We start from the raw sequence: 27688 nt of genomic DNA, 5'->3' as shown, positions 1-27688 counted from the left end.
TGTTTTGAGTATTCTTATCTAACAAATTTTACACTTTAAGTAACCTGCTTATTATTAATCTGATAAGATAGGCCTTCATGCTTTTTGAAATCCTAATAAAATTGTATGTTATAAATCCTAAAGTCATTGTCTCTGATATATATTAATTGTTATGTGCTAGGAGGTCTTCAAAACAACAGCAGCTGGACCTTAGTCACCCTAGTGGAGATAGGTTGTTGCTAAACATGTTGGATCTGTGTGGCAAGTTTGGTCCAGATCCGTCATCTGCTGGATTCAGTGTTCTCAGAATATGGGTGAACTATAACTCTCTGATGCCAAGGTCAGTCACCCCAAGTTTTTTTTTTTTCGTGTCAGGAGCAACCGGAGTTGCTTCTGGAGTGAGAGAATTGGCCGTCTGTAAGGATGTTGCCCAGGGGACGCCCGGATGTTTTGATGTTTTACCATCCTTGTGGGAGGCTTCTCTCATGTCCCCGCATGGAGCTGGAGCTGATAGAGGGAGCTCATCCGCGCTCTCCCCGGGTGGGATTCGAACCTGGCAGCTTTCAGGTCAGCAACCCAACCTTCAAGTTGATGTCCGAAGCGCCAGCATTCAAATTGATTTGAACCCGCAGCGGAGAGTTCCGCAGATCCATCGTAAAAGGAACAGAGCGGGACCGCAGCAGACTATTATTAAAAGATCTTTTTTTCTTCACTTTCCCCTTCCCTGAACTATGTAACAAATCCCCCCAATAAAAGTAGCATACATTTTATAACAGTAGCACTCTCTATCTGGTTATTTTGTGTCTTTCCTTGACTCCTTCTTTTACATGCAATCCTCCCCCCCCCTCTCTCTCTCTAACCCGTCCGTCCTTTAAACTCTGGCTGAGGCTCCTCCGCCATAGGTTAATACAGCGGACGATACAAATTGGCTCATATCTTTATCAAAATTACCCCTAGCACGCTCTTCTTTTAGTTCTAACCCTTCCTAAGGCTCCTGACCCAAGGACCACCAGCGGAACCAAAATCGGTCCAGTTCTCGGCACCTCATCAGCTGACTGTCAAACGGAACCGACTGCTCTTTCCAAGCCAGACTGCTCTTTTCCAGCCTTATCCCGGACCTTCCTCTCCCCGCGACCCGCGGGATGGTTTTAAGAGATCACTGGTCCTTTTCTGTGAACTGTGGATGGGGGATCGCTCTCCCGCTGGGGAGACATAGTTCTCCAAGGACCTTCACCCTCTCTACAGCTGCCAGGAGGGTGCCTGGACGGGCGCCCTCCACGTTTCATTCACACCTTCATAATTTTATGAATGGGAAGAACACTCTTCCCCAAACCTACCCCTGAACTTATGAAATCCTATACTTCCAAAGACTGCAACTCACATGTACCTCTTCCCCATGCTATTTCTATGAATTCCTTCCACCACAGATGAACTCTTTTCCCAATGTATCCGTGAATTTTCATATTCTATGAACCTGGACACCCTCATGAATCACTGTTATATGAATTTCTAATCGTTGGGCTAACTTCATGAATTGTAAAATCATGCTGCTAAAACTCCACTTTTATGAATTTCCATGCTGGGTTCTCCAGATGTTATGAACTTCGTTCTTATCAAATATTTTCAATTGTTTATATCATTCATGATTCCCTTTTATGCAATGTAACTCACTTTTATGAATTCTCCCTTATTTCCATGAAATTTATCTATCTGCCTATATGTATTTGTACTCTTTGGGATCCCCGGAAAATATGTATTTTTCCCAGCATGGTTTGTATTCCAACTTTATTTTATTTTTCATTTTATTTCATATAATTTTCAAGTCATGAAATCAAATAGGAAATATTTTGAACTCAACCTGAACCCCAGAACTTATCCCATTTCCTATGACCCAGGCTTCCCTTCCCAAAAACAAAAGGATAATCTGCCACCGCTAAACCCAATCAAATTCAAATTGCATGGACAATATAGGGCTTGAGTCGCCGAAGTCGGAGTGTTGACCTAAAGGTGATTCGCCCCAAGGCAAACATTGTCATATCTCACCCAAAGGAAAATCCAGGACACCTCAGGAAGGCGCCCTGCAGAGCCTGTCAATATGGCTCATCACCACCCATCTTTGCTTCCACCTCTGACACCCCAAGGCATATCTAAAAATCTGTATACGTGACAGAAACCCGGACACCCTTGATTGCTGCCATTGATAAATTAATCACCTTTTAGAAATCGGTCTAGCAGGACCTAATCCGATAGTTCCTGCCCTGTCACCTCATTGTTTCAACAACTCCCGCCTTCTCTTTCCTGATTGGCCCGAGTAGAGACAAAAAGGCAGCTTCCTATTGGGCCAACGGAGCAAGGCGGGAAACGAAAGCCCGCCTCGTTCAACCTTCTAGCCTATCAACGATCAGATGGGCGGGGGAGCAGGGCGGGAAATTCAAAGGGCTGCCAGACTGAAATTTTGTATAAATATGGCTTTATTTTGATTGTATGGTACCCTAGTAGACCGAATGATCGCTACTAGAGTCCTCTTCAGCTGAATTGCTCAATAAAGACTCCTTGGCGGATTTTCCTTCAACTTTGGCGGACCTTCTTCATTTCGGCTTCAGGTTGTATTGCGGCTCATAATTCTCCTTTTGGCTTCGCCAAGGTCCGTTCTCTCAGGACCGGATCGGGTCTCTCCTTAAGGGCCCGATCCCCTAAAACGCGGTCGACAACAAAGTCACGAGGCTTTTATCCCCTAGGCCACTGGAGGCTCCACTCCAAGTTGGCAGCGTTGGGTCTGTGTGCCACGTTTGGTCCAGATCCGTCATTGATGGGGTTTAGAGGGCTCACGGAATGCAATAACTCTCAGTTAAAAGTCAATCAACCCCAAAGTCCATCAGTGTTCCCAATTGGCCATGTTGAATTTGTGTGCCAAGTTTGGTCCAGATCCATCATCAAATCGGTTCAGTGTTCTTTGAATATGGGTGAACTATAACTCTTGGATGTCAAGGACATTCACCCTCAAACCCCTGCCAGTATGCAAATGTGGCTATGTTGGACCTGTGTGCCAAGTTAGTTCCAGGTCCACCATTGGTGGGGTTCAGAGTGCCCTTAGATTGCAGGTGACATCCCAGTCCCTACAATTCCTATAAATCATGATGAATTCTCTCCAAACCTCACCAGTATGTTCTGCTGCTGATCAATTCCTGTTTGCTGTGTGCCATAGAAAAGGGTAGGAAAGGGTTAAGGGAGAGGCAGTGGGAGGGGTCATGCAAATCGAGAGAGAAAGGAACCCAAGAGTCCTCAGCACTGGGAACTATAACCTGCTTGTGGAGGCTGGAGGCTGTCTGTGAGTGGACACCCCGTGCCACATACACACATACAGATTTTCACTTTTGTTATCTGTATAGATGGCCTGTTTATTTCATGCTACAAATAATAAAAATACACAGTGTAAAGCACCATATGTTATGTAAAAGGGTAATTGTAGCACCCAGAGGTATCTGTAAGGAGGAAGACTGAAAAAAAAAAGCTTTGTGGCCATAATCTGCCCATCTATATATATAAAAGAGTGATGGCATCACGGCAATTCACAAAACAACAAAAGTACAGGCCCCCCAACCTCAAAATTTGACAACACAACCCATCATCCACGCCTCAAGGTTGATACAACAAAAAGAAAAGAAAAATAAAGTCCTAATTAGAGGGAGAGTAATATTTTTTTTATCCAATTGCTGCCAGTTTAGAGGGCTAATCTCTGCCCACTTGGTTGCCTAGCAACCAAGGGACAGCCAGGTTTCAGTTAGGGGACAGGCAGATTTAGGCCTTACTTAGACTTCTTCCACAGATTATCTAATTTGCACTGGATTATATGGCAGTGTAGACTCAAGGCCCTTCCACACAGCTATATAACCCATTTATAATCTTATATTATCTGCTTTGCACTGGATTATCTTGACTCCGCACTACCATATAATCCACTTCAGTGTGCATTTTATACAGCTGTGAAGAAGGGGCCTCAGATAATCCAGTTCTGAGCAGATAATATAAGATTAGAAATATACAGTAGAGTCTCACTTATCCAACGTAAACAGGCCGGCAGGAAAAGTGAATATGTTGGATAATAAGAAGGGATTCAGGAAAAGCCAATTAAACATCAAATTAGGTAATCGTTATACAAATTAAGCACCAAAACATCATATTATACAACAAATTTGACAGAAAAAGTAGTTCCATGCGCAGTAATGCTATGTTGTAATTACAGTAGAGTCTCACTTATCCAACACTTGCTTATCCAACGTTCTGGATTATTCAACGCATTTTTGTAGTCAATGTTTTCAATACATTGTGATATTTTGGTGCTAAATTCATAAATGCAGTAATTACTATATAGCATTACTGTGTACTGAACTACTTTTTCTGACAAATTTGTTGTCTAACATGATGTTTTGGTGCTTAATTTGTAAAATCATAACTTAATTTGATGTTTAATAGGGTTATCCTTAATTCCTCATTATCCAACATATTCGCTTATCCAACGTTCTGCCGGCCCGTTTATGTTGGATAAGTGAGACTCTACTGTACTGTATTTACAAATTTACCACTAAAATATCACAATGAATTTAAAACACTGACTACAAAAACATTGATTATGAAAAGGCAGACTGTGTTGGATAATCCAGAACATTGTATAAGCGAATGTTGGATAAGTGAGATTCTTCTTTAATATGAAATAATTACTGGGATAGAATAATGCAGAACAATATAATCTCTAAAACCAGGACAGTAAATAAACAGGGGATTCCCACACAGGAAACAATCAGGGCCAGCTAACATCTCCCAACAAAGTATTCCCATCATCAAAATCAGGCAAATCCTCTGTTTTCTCAGGGCCACAGACAGTAGAAGCACATAAAATATCGCAGACAACACCACTCTGAAAACAAGGGAATTCCAGACAGGAAACAATCAGGGCCAGCTAACACCTCCCAACAAAGTATTCCCATCATCAAAGTCTGGAAAATCCTCTGTTTTCTCAGGGCCACAGACAGTAGAAGCACATAAAATATCGCAAAGAACACCACTCTGAAAGCAGGGGAATTCCAGACAGGAAACAATCAGGGCCAGCTAACACCTCCCAACAAAGTATTCCCATCATCAAAGTCTGGAAAATCCTCTGTTTTCTCAGGGCCACAGATAGTAGAAGCACATAAAATATCGCAAAGAACACCACTCTGAAAACAGGGGAATTCCAGACAGGAAACAATCAGGGCCAGCTAACACCTCCCAACAAAGTATTCCCATCATCAAAGTATGGAAAATCCTTTGTTTTCTCAGGACCACAGACAGTAGAAGCACATAAAATATCGCAAACAACACCACTCTGAAAACAAGGGAATTCCAGACAGGAAACAATCAGGGCCAGCTAACACCTCCCAACAAAAAATTCACTCAGGGAGGAAACAGCCAGGCTTTAAAGCTGCAAGGCCATTACATCCTAATCATTTTTCCTAATTGCAGCATTCATACTTGCCTCCAACAGACAAAAAAAACCAATCAGAAATATTGTATATTCACAACCTTTAGGAAATAATATCCCCTGATGGCGCAGCGTGTTAAAGCGCTGAGCTGCTGAACTTCTGGACCGAAAGGCCACAGGTTTGAATTGGGGGAGCGGAGAGAGTCCCCACTGTTAGCCCCAGCTTCTGCCAACCCAGAAGTTCGAAAACATGCAAATGTGAGTGCATCAATAGGTACTGCTCCGGCGGGAAGGTAACGCCGCTCCATGTAGTCATCCCACATGACCTTGGAGGAGTCTACGGACAATGCCGGCTCTTCAGCTTAGAAATGGAGATGAGCACCAACCCCCAGGATTAGACATGACTGGACTTAATGTCAGGGGAAAACCTTTACCTTAACTACCACCAATTCCTCAATACTTTATTTCCCATACCACCATACTTCGCCACAGCAACGCGTGGCCGGGCACAGCTAGTTCATGTATAAAACAGTGAACTGTGAGGAGCATTGTAGTAACACTTCATACATTCACAAGAGATATATTTGTTGTTGTATACCTTAAAATTGTTCCCAATTTATGGTGGCCCTAAGGTAAACTTGTTTTTTGAGGCTGTGTGATTTGCCCTAGGTTACCCAGTGAGTTTTCATGGCCGAGTGAATATTCAAACCCTGTTCTCCAGAATCATAGTCCAATACTCAAGCCATGACACCATGCTGAATTGAAGAGGCCCTTGAGGCTGCCATATAATAGTTTCTGAATCCAGTTAATCTGTTTTAAACTGAATTATATGAGGCCTCTTCCACCTAGCTGTATAAAATTCACATTGAACCGGATTATATGGTAGTGTGGACTCAGTTAATCTAGTTCAAAGCAGATATTGTGGATTATCTGCCTTGATATTCTGGATTATATGGCTGTGTGGAAGGTCCCTGAGTCTACTCTGCCATATAATCCAGTTTAAACAGATAATATTGGTTCAGAAACTGGATTATATGGCAGTGTCAGGGCCGGTTCTTAATGGAGCTGCCGCTTCTGACGCAGCCCTTGCTGAGTGCTCTCGAAGAGGCGGCGGCGGCGGCGACCATTGGGTCGCTCGCTGCGGAACAAGGAAGTCCTTGCTATTCTTGCAAGATTTTGCGAGATCTCGCAAAATATTGCGAGATTTCTGAGAGATCTCACGAGATCTCACAGAAATATCGTGAGATCTCGCAGAAATCTCACGAAATCTCGCGAGAATAGCAAGTACTTCCTTGTTCCGCAGCAAGCGACCCAATGGTTGCCGCCGCCAGTAAGTTGGGGGGGGGGGGTAATTTCGGGGGGGGCGCGGCCCTAGGTTTGCGTACATACCGAAAAAAACTAGGGCCGCTCCTGGGCAGTGTAAATGGGTCTAAGAGAGATTTTGTGCAGTTAGTGGGATAACCACAGGGCCATAGCTAGAAAAAAAAAAATTTTTTGGAGGGGGGGGGGGGAGGGTTGAAATTTTTTTTTAGTGAATCATGAAGAGTAGTTCCATAATGCAAAATAATTTAGAAATCAGGTAAGCTTCAGTGGACATTTATGGGGATTTGGTTAACCAGTTAAAATTCATGAATAAACCAGGTTTTAAAAAAAACCTGAAAAATTTCGAGGGGGGGGGAGGTTGAACCCCAGTGCCCGCCCGCCCCCCCCCCCCCCCCGGCTACAGCCCTGGATGCCTATCATTATTCTTCACCAGAAGCAATTAAAACCAGCTGAACAATTAATCAAGGAAACCTAACTTTAAAGAAGGAAACTATTAATTAATGCTGCACCATATTTTTCCTGGAATTGATTTAATTTGAGCAGAAGGACCCTGTCCCTGGGGATAATGTGGTGCCTTATTAAGTGCTTGTGAACATCTTCATTTCAATTCTGCTTCTGGTTAATTGTAGGAAAGTGATGTCACTTTAGGGCTAAAGGTGTGGAAACATCCCTATTGCACCTACACTTTATACTAGGCCATCTATCAGTTTTGTGTAGACAGAAGGCTGAAGATGCATTTTATGTTTGCCAGCTGACTAGTCCTCAGGGTATACTTCAGAAATTTCCAAGTCTGTTCTAACACTGAATACATTGTGTGATTGACAGGCAATTAAAATATGGATGAGAGTATAGAGTGTATCTGAACCAGCCTAATTAAATAAAGAAAAGGGATAGATCTGGATCCAGGAGGAAACTGGATTCAGACAATACAATAGGCACAAATACACTGACCACTATGCACGAAGGGCCAGCAAATCAGCTTAGTGGCAGATAAATGACCCATGGAGCTGCCTAACATGGCCCTGAATTGCATTAACCAATGTTACAGATTGATAAAAGTGTCCTCCCCGAAAATCCAGAGCAAACTATGATTTTGAGCTCATATAAACAGTTTGAGCTCATATAAACAGTTTACCGGACATCCCATGTCCTCAAGCATTCATCGTTTCCTCCTGCTCCTCATTACAACAACCAGCAGGTGTGACATGAGTCATGGCAGTTGTTTGTTAACAGGAGTGATGCTGGTGGCACCGATGAGGTGATCTGAGAAAGTAGGGGCCAGAGGAGTAATGACTCCTCCTCCTCTCTCCTCTCCTGCATCACTTTGATGGCCAGGCAGATGTCACTTCAGGTGACAAGTGATCGACATTAATCATGTCACATCTAGAGGCTGCTGAGGAGAATGGGGAGGACTGGCAAGGATGGCAGCCCGGCATTGCCAAATTGCTCAGAGGTTCAGCACTGCAGGATAGTTAAGACTCCCACCTGTGACTGTGGGGTTGGCATTCTCAACCATCCTGTGGCCAATCCAACATTTGCTGGTCAGTGTAGAATCACTCAGGGACTGAGTTCTGCTCAGTTTAATAACCAGGATCAAAGTGAAACCTGCTCTGATTTTACAAGCATTCATCTCATTTGTATCAGGGGAGCAAAATGCCTGAACCTAAACAGTGACAACTGGTAACGTGCATGTCACTGTGGTAGAGAATCCACTTTGGGATTTAGTCTAAACTTAAAAGACACTCTCTTGGGCCCCTTCCACACAGCTGTATAAAATCCCAAATTATCTGCTTTGAACTGGGTTATATGGCAGTGTGGAAGTGCCTTGAGATTTTATGTTTGTAAAACATGGTCCTGTACCTTGGATACCCTGTTTCCCCAAAAATAAGACATCCCAAAAAATAAGACCTAGTAGAGGTTTTGCTGAATTGCTAAATATAAGACCTCCCCAGAAAGTAAGACCTAGCAAAGTTTTTGTTTGGAAGCATGCCTGGCGCCCACCAAACAAAACACCATAGCATGCAGGATTGGTAAATGTACATACCAGTTGTATATGGAAATAATGGTAGTAACAAGAAATTCCTGACAGGAGTCACCGTTTGTCTGGTTTAGTTATGTTGGTTTGTGATGACAACTATTGTACAGTATAGAATAAATGTTCGTTTTTTTGTTCAACAATAAATGTGAATTCTTCTTTATGGAAAAATAAGACATCCCCTGAAAATAAGACCTAGCACATCTTTGGGAGTAGAAAATAATATAAGACACTGTCTTATTTTCGGGGAAACACGGTAGCTCTCAATGAAAATGGGATAATATTCACCACTCTCTTGACACAGAAGACACCAGCCGTTTTCGGGTTGCTTCTATACTGTAGAATGGATGCAGTTTGACTGCACTTTAACTGCAGTGGCTAAGTGCTATTGAATTCTGGGTGTTGTAGTTTTATAAGGTCTTTAGCCTTCTCTGTCAAAGAGTGCTGGTGTCTCACCAACAATGCCTTCCAGGATTCCATAGCACTGAATCATGACAGTTAAAGTGGTGTCAAACTGCTCTGATTCTACAGTGAAGATGTACACTGAGACTAACTTGATAACCGATGAAGATGTTAAGGCTGGTGTACAGCTATAGCTGTGTCTGTGTACTTTTTTATACTCCTTAACTTTTATTTATTTATTTATTAGCTACATTTATATGACGCCCTTCTCACCCCGAAGGGGACTCAGAGCGGCTTACAAATTAAATTTACATACAATATTATATTAGCATAGTACAATACTGATAATAAATTACTATATTGTACTGTATCAATATATTGTAATATTATTAGTAATATTACATGTAAAATATAATATATAATTAATATTATATTGTATTATGAGTATTATATTGTATTACAATATAATATGAATATTATATGTATATACAATGTTATAATTATTATATATTATTGTAAATTATATTGTGTGTGTGTGTGTGTATATATATATATATATATATATATATATATATATTATCACAGATAATAGACTTTAATATCATCTTGGATTGTGGTTTATGACCCCCCCCCCCCCCGCCCCCGTGGAAAAGCTAGATTTAGCATTAAAATATAGTGCATTAAATCACTGGAATGGCAAATTACATTAACAAATCTGTCCAAAAAGAACTTGAGTCAGTGCTCAGATGTTTTACAACTTCACATCTTGATTTTTATTGGCATTGTAAGTCAAAAGCCATTAAAATCTCCCCAAATATACATAGAGAGATATAAATCTGGCTGAAATTATTCTGGGAGACAGAGATAATATGTACAAAGGGTGCAGCTTTTTATTTAACAATATATATTAAATGTTTTTATAGAGACTATAATTACAGCGGAACCTTGAATCTTCAAAGTATTTGAAAAGTTTTAATTTATATTTGATTAAAATTGCCTGGTTTTAATGTGTAAACTAACAAAAATAATAGAAGCTATGATACATTTTATATTACTTATGACAGCAACCTAACCTAAACAGAATTAAAATAGGAATGTATATTAAGGCACAGTTAAAACTACATACATAAAAAATAATGCCACCCAGTCTCCTGATGTCAAGGTTAATTGTCAAAAGCTTTTCTAAATTAAAAGGTCTTGTCTACTGGAAGAAGGACCACAGAAAAGAAACTAACAGATTAATTATTTTGAATTGTGATATCATGATTTAGTACACAGTTAACCAAATAAAAGATCTATACATTTATTGACTGACCAGGTCAAAGCCATTTTCTTTGCGTATATGAAATCTGCCACTTTGAATCCCCTCCGGGGTAGAGAAAGGCAGGATAGAAATAGCATAAATAAATAAATAAATAAATTCTTTTTGACTCACTGTACAATGGTTGGAGATTTTTAATCGACATGCCAAGTGGACATTTCTCCTCACTAAATGTTGTGTGTAGGAGATTTTCTTAGGAGTGAGGCTATAGTAAGGAGACAGTAAAGCATCAACCATTGCCCTCCATTATGTTGCTTCAGTTCCAGATCTGGATTCTCACATCAGTATTGGAGCAACCCTCTCTTGAAATTGTAGTTGCAGGGGTGTACATCCTGATCATGATCATGGCGAGGATGTTATTTTACCTCTTTAGTTCCAGTCAAGACTAGGAGAACCAAGCCTCCATGTTTCTATGCTGAGTAAAAAAAAAAGAGAAATCTGATTTTTCAGGGGCCAAGGAGGGCAGTCATGGACTGCATCTTACCCTGGGACCAAAGTTTCCCTGTTATCTTCTTAATATTACTCCATGTAATATGATATGTTAGTATAGAAAGACTTTCATCCTATTCTGACAGTAATTGTTGAATCATATGTCAATGAGGTATTAGGTCTGCTCTAGGTTTTAGTTTAAACCAGAGTCTTCCAAACTGTTTGTCATGACACATTCATGTGTCACTTGCAGTGTATAACTGCATGAACATAAAAAGAAATAACAAAATTCTTAGAAATTTATGTTCAAGTTAAAACCTGGAGGCAATTCATTTGTTTATCAGCCATCACTGTCCTATCAGAGAAGTATCTGTCCTCTGCCTTCAATGTCACTTAGCAGAATTCACAGATATGGAAAGTAGGTCAAACTCAAAATGAAATAGATCATTTACCTTTTTGGTGGTCATTCTTATGTGGTATTTCCAATTCTAATAAATCAAGTGTCTTTTATAACAACACAACCCGCGAACTTAGCTGCTGCTGTTGTATCTTACCTTCACCTCTGTTTGTCTTGTCTTTTAACCTTTGGAATTTGTTAGTGAGTCATAGCAATTTATGAGACTGAACATTCACACCTCACCCCCAGGTACCATCAGCTTTTCTGTGATTACCTTCCTCATTGGCAAGTGATGGAGTCATTTGTCAGTATCATAGAAAATGAGATTAAGACCAATATTTGATGTTATGCTATTATAAAAAGGTAAAGGTTTCCCCTGACGTTATGTCCAGTCATATATGTCTAGTTTAATTCTTGTCCCACTTTTAGAATTTACTGGGTGGGGGGAGCTCTGGTAATTCCTACATTTTTAAAGCTGGTGGGTTGGGCAGCTGTGGTCCTTCAGATGTCACTGGATCACAAATCCTACCTCCTTCACCATGTTGGGAAAGGCTGACTGGATTTGCAGTCCAATAGTTTCACATCCCCATTTTAGCCCATTTTTTTTCAAAGTAGTATTAACATAATACAGAATTAATTTCAGAATAATTTTGTACATAAAGAATATAACACTATATATTTATTTATTTACAGTATTTATATTCCGCCCTTCTAACCCCGAAGGGGACTCAGGGCGGATCACATTATACACACATAGGGCAAACATTCAATGCCCATAAACACATCAAACAGAGACTGAGACAGAATGATTCCCTTATCCACAAGTGTGGTATCCATGGTTTTACTGACCTATGCCCCTCCCAAAATCCCCTGGCCCTGGAAATATTGTGTGCTTCTCTAGGTTCCCCAGTGAAATTATGTGGTATGCTTCAGGCCCAAGTATATTCAAAATACAGGCTTCCTTACTGCCCACAAATTTAGGTATTCATGTGGTGCACAAGTAAAAGAAGATTAGGTTAATAGTTACACAGTGTGTAACCTACAAACCTCATATTCGTGAGAGATATTTTCCAAGATACACACACACCATAGAATCATAGAATCATAGAATCATAGAATAGTAGAGTTGGAAGAGACCACATGGGCCATCTAGTCCAACCCCCTGCTAAGAAGCAGGAAATCGCATTCAAAGCACCCCCGACAGATGGCCATCCAGCCTTTTAAGCAGAGGCTGGATGGCCATCTGTCGGGGGTGCTTTGAATGCGATTTCCTGCTTCTTAGCAGGGGGTTGGACTAGATGGCCCATGTGGTCTCTTCCAACTCTACTATTCTATGATTCTATGATTCTATGATTCTATGGTGTGTGTGTATCTTGGAAAATATCTCTCACGAATATGAGGTTTGTAGGTTACACACTGTGTAACTATTAACCTAATCTTCTTTTACTTGTGCACTTTTGTGCTAGCACTATGTGGGAAAAGATTACCCTTAAACTTTAAAATAACTCTAGCCCTAAATATCTAACATACTATTATGATGTCACCACAAAGAATGACTTAAGAATCAAGTTGTTCTTTTAAAATATCTCTCTGATATGTGTCCTTCTTCTCTGATCTTTGAACATCTTTGAGTAAATTTGGATTTAATGTGCATTTCCACAGAATGCCACCACTGTCAGTTTTCCATCTAACCAAGATTTTTTTTTGTTTCTCCTCACCATATGAAAATTCTGCCCACCTGGTTTTCCAATTTAGTATAAAGAGTATAGCTGCTTTGCACATCTGATTTTATATGTGTAGATGATCAAACACAAAACCAGGAAGAAGCCGTTAAAACTGCCATGGTTGCCAGCCTTCCATAAAAGCAGTAATCAGATGAGAACAGTATTTTAAAATTATTATTATTTGGTTAAATCTTTCAGTTTTTTGCTGGGTTGCTTGGTGTATTTCTCCTTCATTCACCAAAAATCCAGGTTTGTATTCCAAGTGTGGAAGAATGCAGAAATAATGAAAGAACATGCATTTTATGTAGGTTGTTCCATGTAATATTTTCCTATGTATATTTTTTTCAAATAAAAACCTAAAAGTGTATGCACCTCAATTCTGTGCATTCTCAGGAAAGAGCCAAAATAGACACAAAGTTAAATTTGTTTTTGCATTTAGTATACATTTATTTATTTATTTAAAACATTTATATTCCACCCTTCTCACCCCAAAAGGGACTCAGGGTGGAGTACAACATATATACGGCAAACATTCAATGCCGGGACATAAAATAAACTATAAATATACATAAACACTAAAATCAGTTATTATAAAAACAATTATTTAAAACCATCACAAGTCAGCTGTATTGGATCCAGTCAGCAGGGTAACATTTCCTATTGCTGCTGTTATTTCACTGTCTAATTGTGCCGGGGCCATTTAGGTCTTTATAGGCCAAAGCCAGCACTTTGAATTGTGCTTGGTAGCAAACTGGCAACCAGTGGAGATGATGCAACATGGGAGTTGTGTGCTCCCCAGTTATTAACCTGGCTGTCTCTCATTGCACTATTTGAAGCTTCCAAAGAGTCTTCAAAGGGAACCCCAGGTAGAGCATGTTGCAGTAGTCTATCCTAGATGCAACGAGAGCGTGGACCACCATGGCCAAGTCTGGCTTCCCAAGGTATGGGCACTACTGGTGCACAAGTTTTAATTGTGCGAAAGCCCCCTTAGCCACCGCCAAAACCTGAAGTTCCAGGCTCAGCTATGAGTCCAGGAGGACTCCCAAGCTGTGAACCTGTGCCTTCAAGGGGAGTATTATCTCGTTCAGGACAGGCTGTAACCCTATACCCTGTTCAGCCTTACGACTGACCAGGAGGACCTCTATCTTGTTTGGAGTCAACTTCAATTTGTTCACCCTCATCCAGACTGTCACAGCGGCTGGGCACCAGTTCACAACCTGGACAACCTCCTTAGCATCTGGTGAAAAGGAGTAGTAGAGTTGGACATCATCTGCGTATAGATGGCATCGAATTCCAAAACTCTGGATGATCTCACCCAGCAGCTTCATGTAGATGTTAAACAACATGGGGGGCAATACTGAGCCCTGCGGGACACCACAGAACAATGGCTGCAGGGCCAAGCCAACTTCCCCCAACAACACCTTCTGGGTACGATCCTCCAGGAAGGACTGGAGGCACTGCAGAACAGTGCCTCCAAGACCCATCCTCGTGAGACAACCCAGAAGATATCGTGGTCTACATTACTGAAAGCTGCTGAGAGGTCCAGGAGAACCAACAGAGACACACTCCCCCTGTCAAGCTCTCTGTGGAGATCATCTACTAAGGCAACCAAGGCTGTTTCAGTTCTATGACCGGTCTGAAACCAGACTGTGATGAATCCAGATAGTCAGTTTTGTCCAAGAACCCCTGGAGCTGTGAGGTTCCAAGACTTTGCCCAGAAAGGGAAGATTATAAACTGGCCGAAAGTTGTTCAAATCAGTGGGGTCCAGTGATAGTTTTTTCAACAGCGGTTTTATCACAGCTTCTTTTAAGCTCGCTGGAATTTTTCCTTCCCAAAGGGAGGCATTAACCACCATCTTTACCCACTCTGTGAAACCCCCTCTGGCTTCCTTTATCAGCCAGGATGGGCAGGGTCCAGGATGCATGTGGTCACCCTAGTCTCTCCAAGAATTTTGTCAGCGTCCTCAGGCTGCACAAATTGAAATGAATCCATTAAAACCAGACATCCTCAGAGGCTGCAGTAACTGTGGTGTCCAGATTGGAGCAAATCAGAGCAACTTTATCCGCAAAGAACCAAGCAAATGTCTCATAGCGAGCTGTTGAAAGGTCAGGGACCTGTCACAGGTGACGAGGTTCCACAGACTTCTGACTGTTTGAAACAGCTCGGCTGGTCTCTTGCAGATGCAATGTTGGCTGCAATGTGAGATTTTCTTACGGTCTTCACTGTCGCAGAGTACACCCTTGCATAGGCACATGCCCGTACTTAATCTAACTCGTTGTGAGATGACTGCCACACGCCCTCTAGATCCCTCTTCATTCACTTCATCACTGCCAGCTCCTTGTTGAACCCAGGGGCTGGTTTAGCTCTGCTACTCGAGAGGAGTCTCTCTGGAGCGATTGTGTCTATTGCCCTAGCATCCAGATCATCAACAGAATCACCTACCCTGGTGGTGAGAAATTCCTCAAGAGCCATCAGGAATCCTTCTGGATCCATAAGTCTCCTGGGGTGGACCATTTTAATGGGTCCACCACCCCTATGGAGGTGAGGGAGTGTAGTGAGTCTAAACTTGACAAAGTGGTGGTCGGTCCATGGCAGAGGGACTAAAGAGAGTTTCTCCACTATTACACTATGTAACACGGTTTTTGTACCTGGGTTATAAATGTCATTTCTTAATTGGTTCTATCATAAAAACATGGGGAAAAACAGCAAAAACTTTGTTTTTGTGGGACATCCTGCAGCACATTTTGCTATAGTTTTTCAATGAATATCTCACCGAGTCTCAACCAATTCAACCTAGTTTGTGGCAGCCACAAAAACACAGTTTCTGGATTATAACAATTACTTTCATAGTAAGTACTGCTCACATAAACAGAAATAACACTTTCAAACCAGGAACAGATTTTTTTCCCCAAATTTTGTTACATAGCATTAGCTATCGATTAGGCTTGTGCGATTTGTTCATATTTTCGTAAATTTTGGATCTATTTTGGATCTAAAGCATTTTTGAAGTGAGTTCCAACCCATCTGCTCACTGCCTTCCCAATATTAAGAATTTGAATCAAAAGGAGCCTTTGTTTCTTATGTCTCAGATGTCTTCGGATGTAGCTGTGACCAAGCCACCCTGAGAGGTGAAGCCAAAAATGTTGGCATGCCTCTCAGCCAATCAGGGCTGACAGAGGAGGGAGTGAGAGGCAGAGGCATTGCTCTTGTAGTCTTTTTTTAAAAAACGTTGTTTTAAAAAACTTTGAAAATTCCCAAAAAATCAGTGGATGGGTGAACCATTATGTAACTTGATAGGCAAACAGTGATAAATATGTTTGACCATTGTAGCAAGTCTCCCCCCAATAGCTTTAAAAATGTGGGAGAAAGGAGCCTCTGAATTTTCACCAAGCGAGAAGCCACATGCCTGCATTAAACTACATTTCCCAGAATGCATTGGGCTGGAGCAGCTATTTCTGGCATTGAGAGACAGCCTAATTATTATAATATATACAATCATGGAATCTGCAAAGAGGAGTTAAGAAAATAATAGTACAGGTATATAAACCTGTGGTTGTGTGTCAATACTAGGGAAGCCAAGCTAAACCTGTGCCTCTCAGCCAATCAAGGCTGACAGAGGAGGGAGGGGGTGGGCAGAGAGGATCTTTTAAAAAAGTTGTTTTAAAAATCTTAATTCCCTAAAATTCCTCAAATAAGTGAAACATTATGAAGCTTGATGGGCAAAGCATGATAAATTTGCAAGTTTCACCCCAATAGCTTTAAAAATAAGGGTGATAGCCCCTGAAATTTCCCCAATAGTATCAGAGGAACCATATGTTTGCCTTAAAACTACATTTCCCAGATGTCCCAGTTCCTCTCTCCTCTATTCCCCACCCCCTTTTGTCCTCACTCTTTCCTTATTAATAAGATTGACTTGGATGTTGCAATGCTTGACCATAGGTGTCCTTGATTTCATTTATGAATTCTTGGAAGGTATGAGAAGTTTAGAGAGAGAGAGACAGCATCAGCATAATTTGAGAGTTGGACTACGATTGTGGCTTGATTGTGACTCAGCCATGGAAACCCACTGGGTGATCTTGGGCAAGTCACACACTCTCAGCCCCAGGAAACTCAATCAAACAGGAAATAACACTTTCAAACCAGGAACAGATTTCCTTATTCAGAGACTGATATCTGTCAGGAGTGGTTTGATGGTGTGCTATGATTTCTGTTCCTGGTTGATAAATGTCATTTCCCAATTGGTTCTGTCATAAAAACATGGCAAAACTTTATTACAGTGCCAAAACTTTGTATTTGTGCAAGGGACATTGTCCTACAAATAGCACATTATGGTTTGTTGAATCTCCACCAATTTAACAAAGTTTCAGCCACAAAAACCAAGTTTCTGAAGTAGAACAATGGCTTTCAAAGTAAAAACAACCCAATGAAACAGAAAATAACACTTTCAAACCAGGAACACATTTTTGTTATTATTAAAATATTTTTTTTATTAAAACTTTGAAAAACTTTTAAAATCACCAAAAATTTGAGGATAAGTCAAACCTTTTGTGAGCTAACAGTGGTAAATGTGCTCTACCACTGTAGCACGTTTCATCAGGATAGCTCAAAAAATGACGGAGAGAGAAGCCCCTCAAGTTTCCCCATTGACAGTAATGTTTTCCTTCATGCACATGCGTGTCTGCCATTAATGAGGTACATATGAATATTTGGAAGGACCGGAAAGTTTCAAACTTTTTGCCTTTAAAATTCGTCAATGACTTTAGAAATGAAGCACCAGCACCCCTACCTTCAAACAGAGTTTAGAACCATTTTTTTCTGGATTGCACATACCTACTATCTATCTATCTATCTATCTATCTATCTATCTATCTATCTAGGACAACATTTTTATGTGACGTTACCTTCCACATATTATGGTACCTATATCTACAAAATATGATAATATCAAGTAACCAAACAGGGCTGGAGGAATAAAACTATTAAATGTTTAACTTTAGTCACTGAAATCACTGGTGTAATTAATCGATTTGGCTTGTGATCAGAAAGGCATAGAGTTGTCAACAGAAACATGGCTACATTGAGGATCTACATGCTTTCAATGGGGAGATTATTCCACATTTTGGGAATTACAATGGAGAAAACCAGCCTTCTGCTACAATTATGCAAACTGCACAGAACACAGCCTCAGGCAAAATCAGAAGTATGCCAATCTCCCCCTCCCCCAATTGCTATTTGTATTTGAAAATGATGACACCCATTTAGCAAAAACTAAAATTTTTGATCTTGATGCCAGTAATAGTTTGGGCTAGAATATTAGATAAGCTCTTGGTGTGCTTGCTAAGGCCTCACTACTGTGACAGTCCTATGACAACAGGAGCTATTTCCATACAAATAAGTGTAGATATAATGTTTCCTTGTGATGATTTTTGGCAAGAATGGACTAACAATTAGAACATACAAGCAATTAAATGTTGTTTTGTCACTGCATACTAGACAGGGACCGTGAACAATATTGCAGGAAATGAATATTGTTAGATAAATAATAGTAAATCTGTAAGAGCAGAACTGGAATTTAAAAAAATCCGCCAAAATTCAAAGCTTCTTACTACTTTGTGAAATCTTTGTTGTTATTATTATATTTACTTATACCCCACTTTATTTCTCCTGCAGGAGACTCAAAGTGGCTTAACATAAAAGCATCAGGATACAATTTAAAATATACAAATATGAAAAAATTAAAACAGGATTAAATATAAACAGTATTTTAAAAATCTTAGTTAAAACCATTAAAACATGCTCAAAGTTAAAAACCACATGTCCTACTGCAGAATTTGTAATTTAAACTGATTGCTGTATTTTATACAGGAACTTTAGGTGCACTAGAAGACTGGTAACTAACATTATTTTTCCCCTGGTTCTTCCATCTTTTTTCTTCCTAGAAAAATCAAATAAGGCAAAAATGACAGACTAAATGTATAGGGTCTTTTGAGCTTTCTTTCTAGGAACAGTGGTTCTCAGCTTGAGGTCCCAAGATGTTTTTGGCCTTCAACTCCCAGAAATCTTAACAGCTGGTAAACTTGAAGTGACTGGCTTGACTTTGAAGGAGTTGGGTGTGGCCACGGCCGACAGGGAGTTCTGGCGTGGACTGGTCCATGAGGTCACAAAGAGTTGGAAGCGACTAAATGAATAAACAACAACAAGGCCAAAAACATCTGGGGACCCAGATGTTCTAAGAGCTCTTTATTGATTTACTGCATTTATATCTCACCCTTCTCACCCCAAAGGGGACTCAGGGTGCCTCACAAAAGAGGCACAATTTGATGCCACATATTACTTTATCTGGAAGCACTCTAACAAATTTATTAGCGTATGTTGATTAAACTTTTGTGGTTGATTGTAAAATTATAGCTGCTTGGCACATGTGCCTGGACAGATGCAAATGTCATACAGGAATTTGTTTTTGTTTGCAATTTACAGATCCGATAAAAATGCAATGATTTCCATTATGAAGGCATTGCTATTGAGATAAGAAAATAATACATATAAACTGATATTTTGTAATAAAATGAATGCACTGTGTTATATAGATAGAATATTTATATTTACAGGTAAAATGTATTTCATATAAAATTATGGTAGTGAGATTAGTTGGGAAACTATTATGTTGGTGCAATTGTGTTATGGGACTGTCACAATCAAGGGAATTAACGAATTTGAGAGTTTTGTTGTTCCAAGTTTTATATTACATTGTATCAGTTCTTTGGGTGGACATAATGATACTAGAAGCAATTTATAATTCTTATATTTCCAATTAAAGAAAGTAATACTGATATTCTTCTTAAGAGACCATAAGTAACTGATTTAGATTTTAATTTGTATGCCGCCTTCTTCAAAACAAATGTATGTTCTAGATAGCTCACAATATATGGAAAAATAATGATATAGTAAAGCAAAATATTTGGTTAAAATTATTAAAATGGATATTTTTAAACATAAGATTGAGAACCATTTGAGATGTTTATACACTTTATGGGCATCTAGTCAATGAAACACTAATTTTGCTATTATTACATGGTAAAGTGTCATTGCTGGAAGTTGCATTGTGCTAAGTTCCAAGTAAAACAAAAATGGAATGAGAATTTGCCTAACCATGTCATTTTAAATCAAAGCAAGGCTAAATATTAGTTAAAATAATCCACTGAAGAAAGCATTGAGTGAAGGCAAGTGAGCTACATATTATGATTGATGTATGCTTGATGGGAGAACTGAAAAAAATGACAACCACAACTAGCAAGTCCGTTAGTGAGTTCCCCAACAAATCTAAAAACTCTTGAAGATCTTTGGAGAACCTAGTGTGTGGAGGAAATGATCCACAATATTACTATAATAATACATTAGACCAGGGCTTCTTAAAAATTTCCATTCATGGCCCCTTTTGGCCTGAGAAATGTTATGTGACCTTGAAATAGATATAAAAATCAATCATTTACCGATATCAAATCCGCCTTTACAAGGCTTGCTAAACAAGTTGATTTTTATGAAGTATAGCGGAAGCATCTCTTACAGAGGCCACTATAAACACTGTACAACATTTATGTAAAATGTCTAATACAGCCACATTTAGTGCCAACCAATTTGTTGGGATCCCAACATAGAACTCAGGGGACCCATTTGGGATTGGGACCCACAGTTTAAGAAGCAGTGCCTTAGACTATACTCTACTTGTTGTTTTATTATTTAAAATATTATGTTTTAATTTATTCATCTACATCCATAGGTGTAATAAATAATTAAATTAAAAAAAACTAACCAAGAGATTATACATTCACATTGGAAGTATAGTTGGCTAGTTTTGATTACTGCAGCTTTTCTCATTGGGTTTTGTAGGCCATGAAGACACTTAGAAAAGCTTTTCAAGCATTTTTACATGCATTCCCGTTTGAACTTCCACACTTAAAATAAAAGATTATCTCCATTGAAGAATTATTTATAACAATTGACCTCAATTCCTGCTGGTGAACACAACATTTACATTATTTTCTTTGCTACAGCAGCTTATAACTGGGAACGTAACAGTAGTATGGATCCCTCTCCATTCCTGCTCCATTTTGTCAAACTTCTACCTAGGCACCAAGCAGCAGCACAGAGGAGCTCTAACTCTTTCACAAACCCGGCACATTGACTAGATAATTCATAGTCATTATAGTCAATATGTGTTTCAAAAAAAGCAAGGAAAGAATAGGACCAGGGTTATTATTGGCCAGTGTTTGGAACAGATGAAAAAGAACTAACAGGAAGATGTCTCACAGCTTTTTCAGAACTGCAACTCAAAGGAAATCATTACAAAGTGGAGAAGTAAAAGGCCACTGTCGCCGCCTTGTACAGAGGATCTGAAAAGTTTTTGTATTGTCAATCTCTGATTTCATTACTCCTAATAACTCGTTTCCTGATGGAAGGTAAAGAGCTACCTGAAACATAGATCCATGTCCTTTTAGTTAAACCTTTATCCCTTTGTCATTGTGGGGTTTTTTTCTTCTTCTGTACCTCCATTCATCTGCTCTACTGGAAGAGCCGCACAGTGTTAGAATATGGCTGTTCGAAGCTAATATGCATTAACTTTTTAAAAACTGTTTTATACATAACCTATTGTATTAATATAAAACACCAAGGCCACATTCCCCCCCATTTCCAGGGAATGGCCCATTACATTGTGAGCAATCTACACATGCTTTTTAAAAAAGACTTTGAACTCAATACAAAAGAAAAATATAATCATGTACAACTATAAAGACCGCTTTTTCCCCCTTTGTGAAGTCTAACTGAGGTGGATGTGTAGCATGGTAATGAAGAGATGGCCCGTTTTTATTAGCAGGCTCAGTGAAAAGGGCTCTTTTCAGAACTTCAACTTTTCTTATCTTCCTAGTTTTCATGGTGTCTAAAATGGACGCTTTCATTTCTCGACTTTCTTTTAAATGTACCGAGTAGATTGGCAAAGTCAGACCAGTTCAACCTTCTCTCCAAAGAAGGCGAGAAGCAAGGTCAGATAGTTTGGATGCTTCCATATGAATAAAAGTTTTCTTATATTTAGACTTGTAACATTACTTGGATTGCATAGCTGCTGCTAAAGATGTCTCAGGCACCCATCCCTTAATTTGTCAGGAAATATCCATGAAAAGTTAGTGAGTCAATATATTTTTCTCTTTCGAATGGTAGCTAGGAAGTACTAATGACATCGACATTTTCTCCCAACTACCATAAAAAGGACTAGTAATGCTATTTAACCCGCTGCCCTTGAAATTGTTTAATATAGTAAGTTTTCGTACGACTATTTGATGATCTCCAGCCCTCTTCTCTATTATTTTCCAAGAGTTATTTCGGAGATTCTTCCTGCTCCACCTACCCACTCTCTCGTTTTCACTTGGTGCTCTTCCCACTACATTACTGGTGATACTCCTTTAGTGTATTCTGAATTTGCTTTCATCTTTCTCAATTAAAAAGAAACGATGCAGCTAAAAGAAGTTAGAATATGATTTTAGTGATCCTTGTCAGGCAAGAAGGCAAAAAAACCCCTCTTCTCTGCTGTCCATCTCCATAAAAGCTTTTTTTTTTAAAAAAATGTCCTTGCATTTAACTTTAAGAAAGAACCTAATTTCCCAGCAATTAATTGGTCAGTTTTAATTGAATATACAACATTCAGCCAAATAATTAATATAAATTAGACTAAATCTAGCCTTCCATAAGTGGAAGTGCGTGTAACAGATCTTCCCTCTCCATCTGCAGATTCCTCATCAAAAAGCCAGTTAAAAGTGAGGAATGGGGACACTATTCTTGTGATAATTATGGCCCCTTCTATACTGTCATATAATCCAGATTATGAAAGAAGACAATCCATATTATCTGCTTTGAACTGAATTATCTGAGTCTACACTGTCATCAGATAATCTGGATTTTATATGGCAGTTTAGAAGGAGCCTAAGCCTTATAAGACTGCAATGAATGGAAATAATTGCCTGCAGTAAAGAGGAAGAATCTTACCCTGCTTGTTCAAAGTCCCACATTTTAGTGCAGTACCTATAGCCGTATTTCACAATAATCTGTAGGTTTTCTCTAGTTGCAGAAAAGGGTTGCCAAGGTAGGGAGCATAGAGGATTTCAAATGGTATGAGAAAAAGAGAAAGGCCCATTACATGAAATGTCTTTTACATCTGAAATGCTTGATTTCACAGAATAGGTATGCTCCTTTATTGACATGTCTTATCTGTAGAATTATTATTTTTTTTTTTTACAATTACAGTATATGGTGATATAAATGGAGCAGGAAGTACCCTCCCTTCCGCTATCTCCGCAACAAGTAAGTGATCCAAAGGTAATTCGGGTTGTTTTTTCCCCCCACTCCATTTGATTTTTTATAATTTCATTTTTAATCTTCGATTCCCTCTCTATAGGCTTTTTCATTCACTGTGATGATAGAGTCACATGTTTTCTGGCCTTTTAAGGACTTTCGACCCTTTAAAACTTGTATCTATAACCACCATTTTAGTTGTTTCTGCTTAATTTATTATTTGTATAATCATGGATCATGTTCTCTTTGCCATTCTTTTTCATGCTCTAGATCTCATTCCTAGACTTAACGCAAGAATTCATATGTAAATGATTAATCTATTATCTGCTTTGCAAACTGATCAGTGTCAATTGTTAATGTTGTTACAGCCTCTTAAAATTTTGCAAAGCCATTGTTCTTCCAGTGGGAAGACAAATTAAAAACGAAATTTGATTTTTTTTTTAGCCTGTTCATACTTTATTCAGCCCTCTTAGCAATTATGACAATTTATTTTGAACATGTTACAGTACTTATTATGCTCTGGGGAAAAGTGGATGAAAGCAATGAGAACAATGTAGATGATACACCCTTATAAACACACATAAAGCATCTTTATCCCAGGTAGTGCTGGCCTCATTTATTTTGTAATGAATTATCATTTAACTTTTCAATATTATGTTCAACAGAAAAAACTGAAATCCTAAGAAAGAGTTGTGTTTCATATTTATCTTACTTTTTAAAACGATAAATACTTCTAATTCTTACTGATTTAAATTGAAAAAACAGGTAGGTGTCATTGCTGGATTGACATATCCCATTTATGTAAATGGCACTGATGTGTTTACAATGGCTTTAAAAGACATTTAATTGAATTATTAGAATTTTCATTTTGAACATTTGTTTTAGTAATTTTATCATTAGCCACCTTGCATCCCTTTTTGTGGGGAAAAGTTGGGCACAAATTGAAAAAAACAAACGGATTTGGAAGTATTTAGCTTTGTCTGAAGTCTGCCCTATGTAAATTTTTGAAGAAAGAATTATACATTTAGTCTCAGCATTTTCCAAACTTTCTTCTCTCAGTGCATGTTCGAAAGATGCAATTGTCTCTTCTTCTCCTGTGAGATACTGATTGCTATAGCTTTTGCTTTTTTCTGGAGTTTAACATATTGCTTGTCATCTGAATCAGATTGTGTCATGGGTTCCAATGTGTTTGAATAGTTGTTAGGCTATAAATGCATCAGTCTCTTTTCAGAAAGCATTTTTGTTTGACCTTTGTAGCTATTAAATAGGTTCTTGGATTTCTGCCACTTGGATTTCTGCTACATTTTTTTACCATATTAAGTCAAGTATGAACCATTTATAATATAATAATATTGTTGTTTCTGCTAATAAATAGTATGTTTTCATGGCCCAGAATAAAGGAAGTTAGCGTGGGGAAATCATTACTAAAATGTGCAGAATCTTTTACACATGGAAAAAGCAGTGATTCTTTTCTACGTATTTTCATTTTTAAAACATCATCTATTATCCATGCCAAGATATATCAAAACAAATAGGAAGTAAATTTAAGAATAAATTCCTTCACTACAATTTAGTAAATATTACATTGAGGATTGAAATATATATATATTTTTCATGTTTCTGAGTGTCTTCGGGAACTACAATTGTGGTACTTGATTCTAAAAGGTAACACATCCAAAAAAATTGAGAAATGAGTTATAGGTGGCAGCACATTGTTGGTTAGGAATAGAATATTATGTACATATCAAACTATCAAAATGTATCAAATCACTTTGGAACAGGATTTGGAAAATTGCATTTTATAGCAAAAAATGTATATCCTCAGCAGAGGAGGTCCAAGGTAATTTTCAAGTATAGGCGAACAGAAATTTTGCCCCCCCCCCCCCCCACACACACACACACATACACCAATCACTGAAAAATAAAAGCGTTGATTCTGGTCATGACAACACACAAATTATTATTATTATTATTATTATTATTATTATTATTATTATTATTATTATTATTATTATTAAGATCCAAAGGAGCAGGGTGTGAAAATAGGATCCCAGGCCAGGCTTTTGATGTTAAACTGGATTATATGAGTCTGCGCTGCCACATAATCTGGGATAAACAGAAAATTTGTGATTGGATCCTGGGATATAGGTCCCATCTGGAAGGGCCCTAAGTGGCATATAAACTTTGGCAAGCTGGGGATTCCTTCTGCATGCTACAGCAGGCAAAAATGCAAATCATGGGTCAGTTGAGCAACATGACAAGGAGGCAAAGAGAGAGGACCCTTGCACACAGCCATATAACCCAGAATATCTGCTTTGAACTGGATTATCTGAGTCCACACTGCCAGATAATCCAGCTCAAAGCAGAAAATGTGGGATTTTATTCAGCTATGTGTGGAAGGGGCCAGAGGGAGGACCCTTACAGAGTCCTGCATCCCATAATAACTGCTTTGAACTGGATTATCCAGTTCCAGATAATCCAGCTCAAAGCAGAAAATGTGGGATTTTATTCAGCTATGTATAGAAGGGGCCAGAGGTAGGACCCTTACAGAGCCCTGTATCCCAGAATATCTGCTTTGAACTGGATTATCTGAGTCTACACTGCCAGATATTCCAGGTCAAATCCGAAAATGTGAGATTTTATTTAGCTATGTGTAGAAGGGGCCAGAGGGAGGACCCTTACAGAGCCCTGCATCCCAGAATAACTGCTTTGAACTGGATTATCAGAGTCCACACTGCCAGGTATTCCAGCTCAAAGCAGAAAATGAGAGATTTTATTCAGCTATGTGTAGAAGGGGCCAGAGAAAGAACCCTTACAGAGCCCTGCATCCCAGAATATCTGCTTTGAACTGGATTATCAGAGTCCACACTGCCAGGTATTCCAGCTCAAATCAGAAAATGTGGGATTTTATTCAGCTATGTGTGGAAGGGGCCAGAGGGAGGACCCTTACAGAGCCCTGCATCCCAGAATAACTGCTTTGAACTGGATTATCTGAGTCTACACTGCCAGATATTCCAGCTCAAAGCAGAAAATGTGAGATTTTATTTAGCTATGTGTAGAAGGGGCCAGAGGGAGGACCCTTACAGAGCCCTGTATCCCAGAATATCTGCTTTGAACTGGATTATCCAGCTCCAGATAATCCAGCTCAAAGTAGAAAATGTGGGATTTTATTCAGTTATGTGTGGAAGGGGCCAGAGAGAGAACCCTAGATAACCCAATTCAAAGCAGATATTGTGAGATTTTCTGCCTTGATATTCTGGGTTATATGGCTGTGTGGAACAGCCCTGATGGTCCTTTCAAACAGCCATATAACCCAGAATATCAAGGCAGATAATGCTCATATGGCAGTGTGGACACAGATAACTCAGTTGAAAGCAGATATTGTGGGTTATTCTGCCTTGATATTCGGGGTTATATAGCACACAGCCATATCAAGGCAGATAATCCACATTGTCTGCTTTCAACTGGATTATATTGCAGTGTGGAGTCAGATAACCCAGTGCAGAGAGAGTGGGAGAAGAGAGCCATGGAGATAAATAGCAAAGATAATAGGCTTCTTGTTGAAGAAGAATCACTCAATGTGTTGTATCCAGAACAAAATAATAGAGTTGGTAGATCTAGATATGTGCATTAATGAAATAAAAATAAATCTCTTGTTTGCACTTATGTGTCTTGTACCATTAATCTGTGTTGGGTAATGTTTCACGTATTTTAAATTTGTTTTAATGATTCCTTTGTAGGTTTAATTCTATTTTAATGCTTATTGGTATACAGTATACATTAATAGTAATATCAAAAATAAAATATAGTATCCTAACAATAATGCTAATTAGCACAACTTCTAGTTTTTAACACATTTTCTAAATTGTTGCTATTTTAATGGATATTCTCTGCTTTGGAGCATTTTTAGAGGGGAAAAGGTGACATACAGAATAAATAAATATAAGTAAAAGGTAAAGGTTTTCCCCTGATATTAAATCTAGTTGTGTCCAACTCTGTGGGTTGGTGCTTGTCTCCATTTCTAAGATGAAGAGCCAGCATTGTCCATAGACACCTCCAAGGTCATGTGGCCGACATGACTGCATGGATCACCATTACCTTCCTGCCAGAGCAGTATCTATTGATCTACTCACATTTGCATGTATTCAAACTGCTAGGAAACCCGATAGGTTTCCTAAGGAGTCATAAGATCCTAGTATGGGAGAAAGCTGAACCCTAGGAACCACACAGTCAACAGGTGGCCATCAGGCTTTTGCTTTAAAGCAGGCATGGGCAAAC

At 39.1% G+C, this 27688-nt stretch overlaps 1 long non-coding RNA gene across 1 annotated transcript in view; it reads right to left on the bottom strand.

Moving 5' to 3' along the window:
- LOC134294186 (uncharacterized) overlaps window positions 1-27688 on the bottom strand; it is a 37889-nt gene that overhangs the window by 8966 nt on the left and 1235 nt on the right. The window lies entirely within an intron of this gene.

The sequence above is a fragment of the Anolis carolinensis genome, chromosome 1, assembly GCF_035594765.1.
Source record: "Anolis carolinensis isolate JA03-04 chromosome 1, rAnoCar3.1.pri, whole genome shotgun sequence".
Lineage (NCBI taxonomy): Eukaryota > Metazoa > Chordata > Lepidosauria > Squamata > Dactyloidae > Anolis > Anolis carolinensis.
Note: the sequence above shows the minus strand (reverse complement) of the source record. Positions and strands in the feature narration are given on the sequence as shown.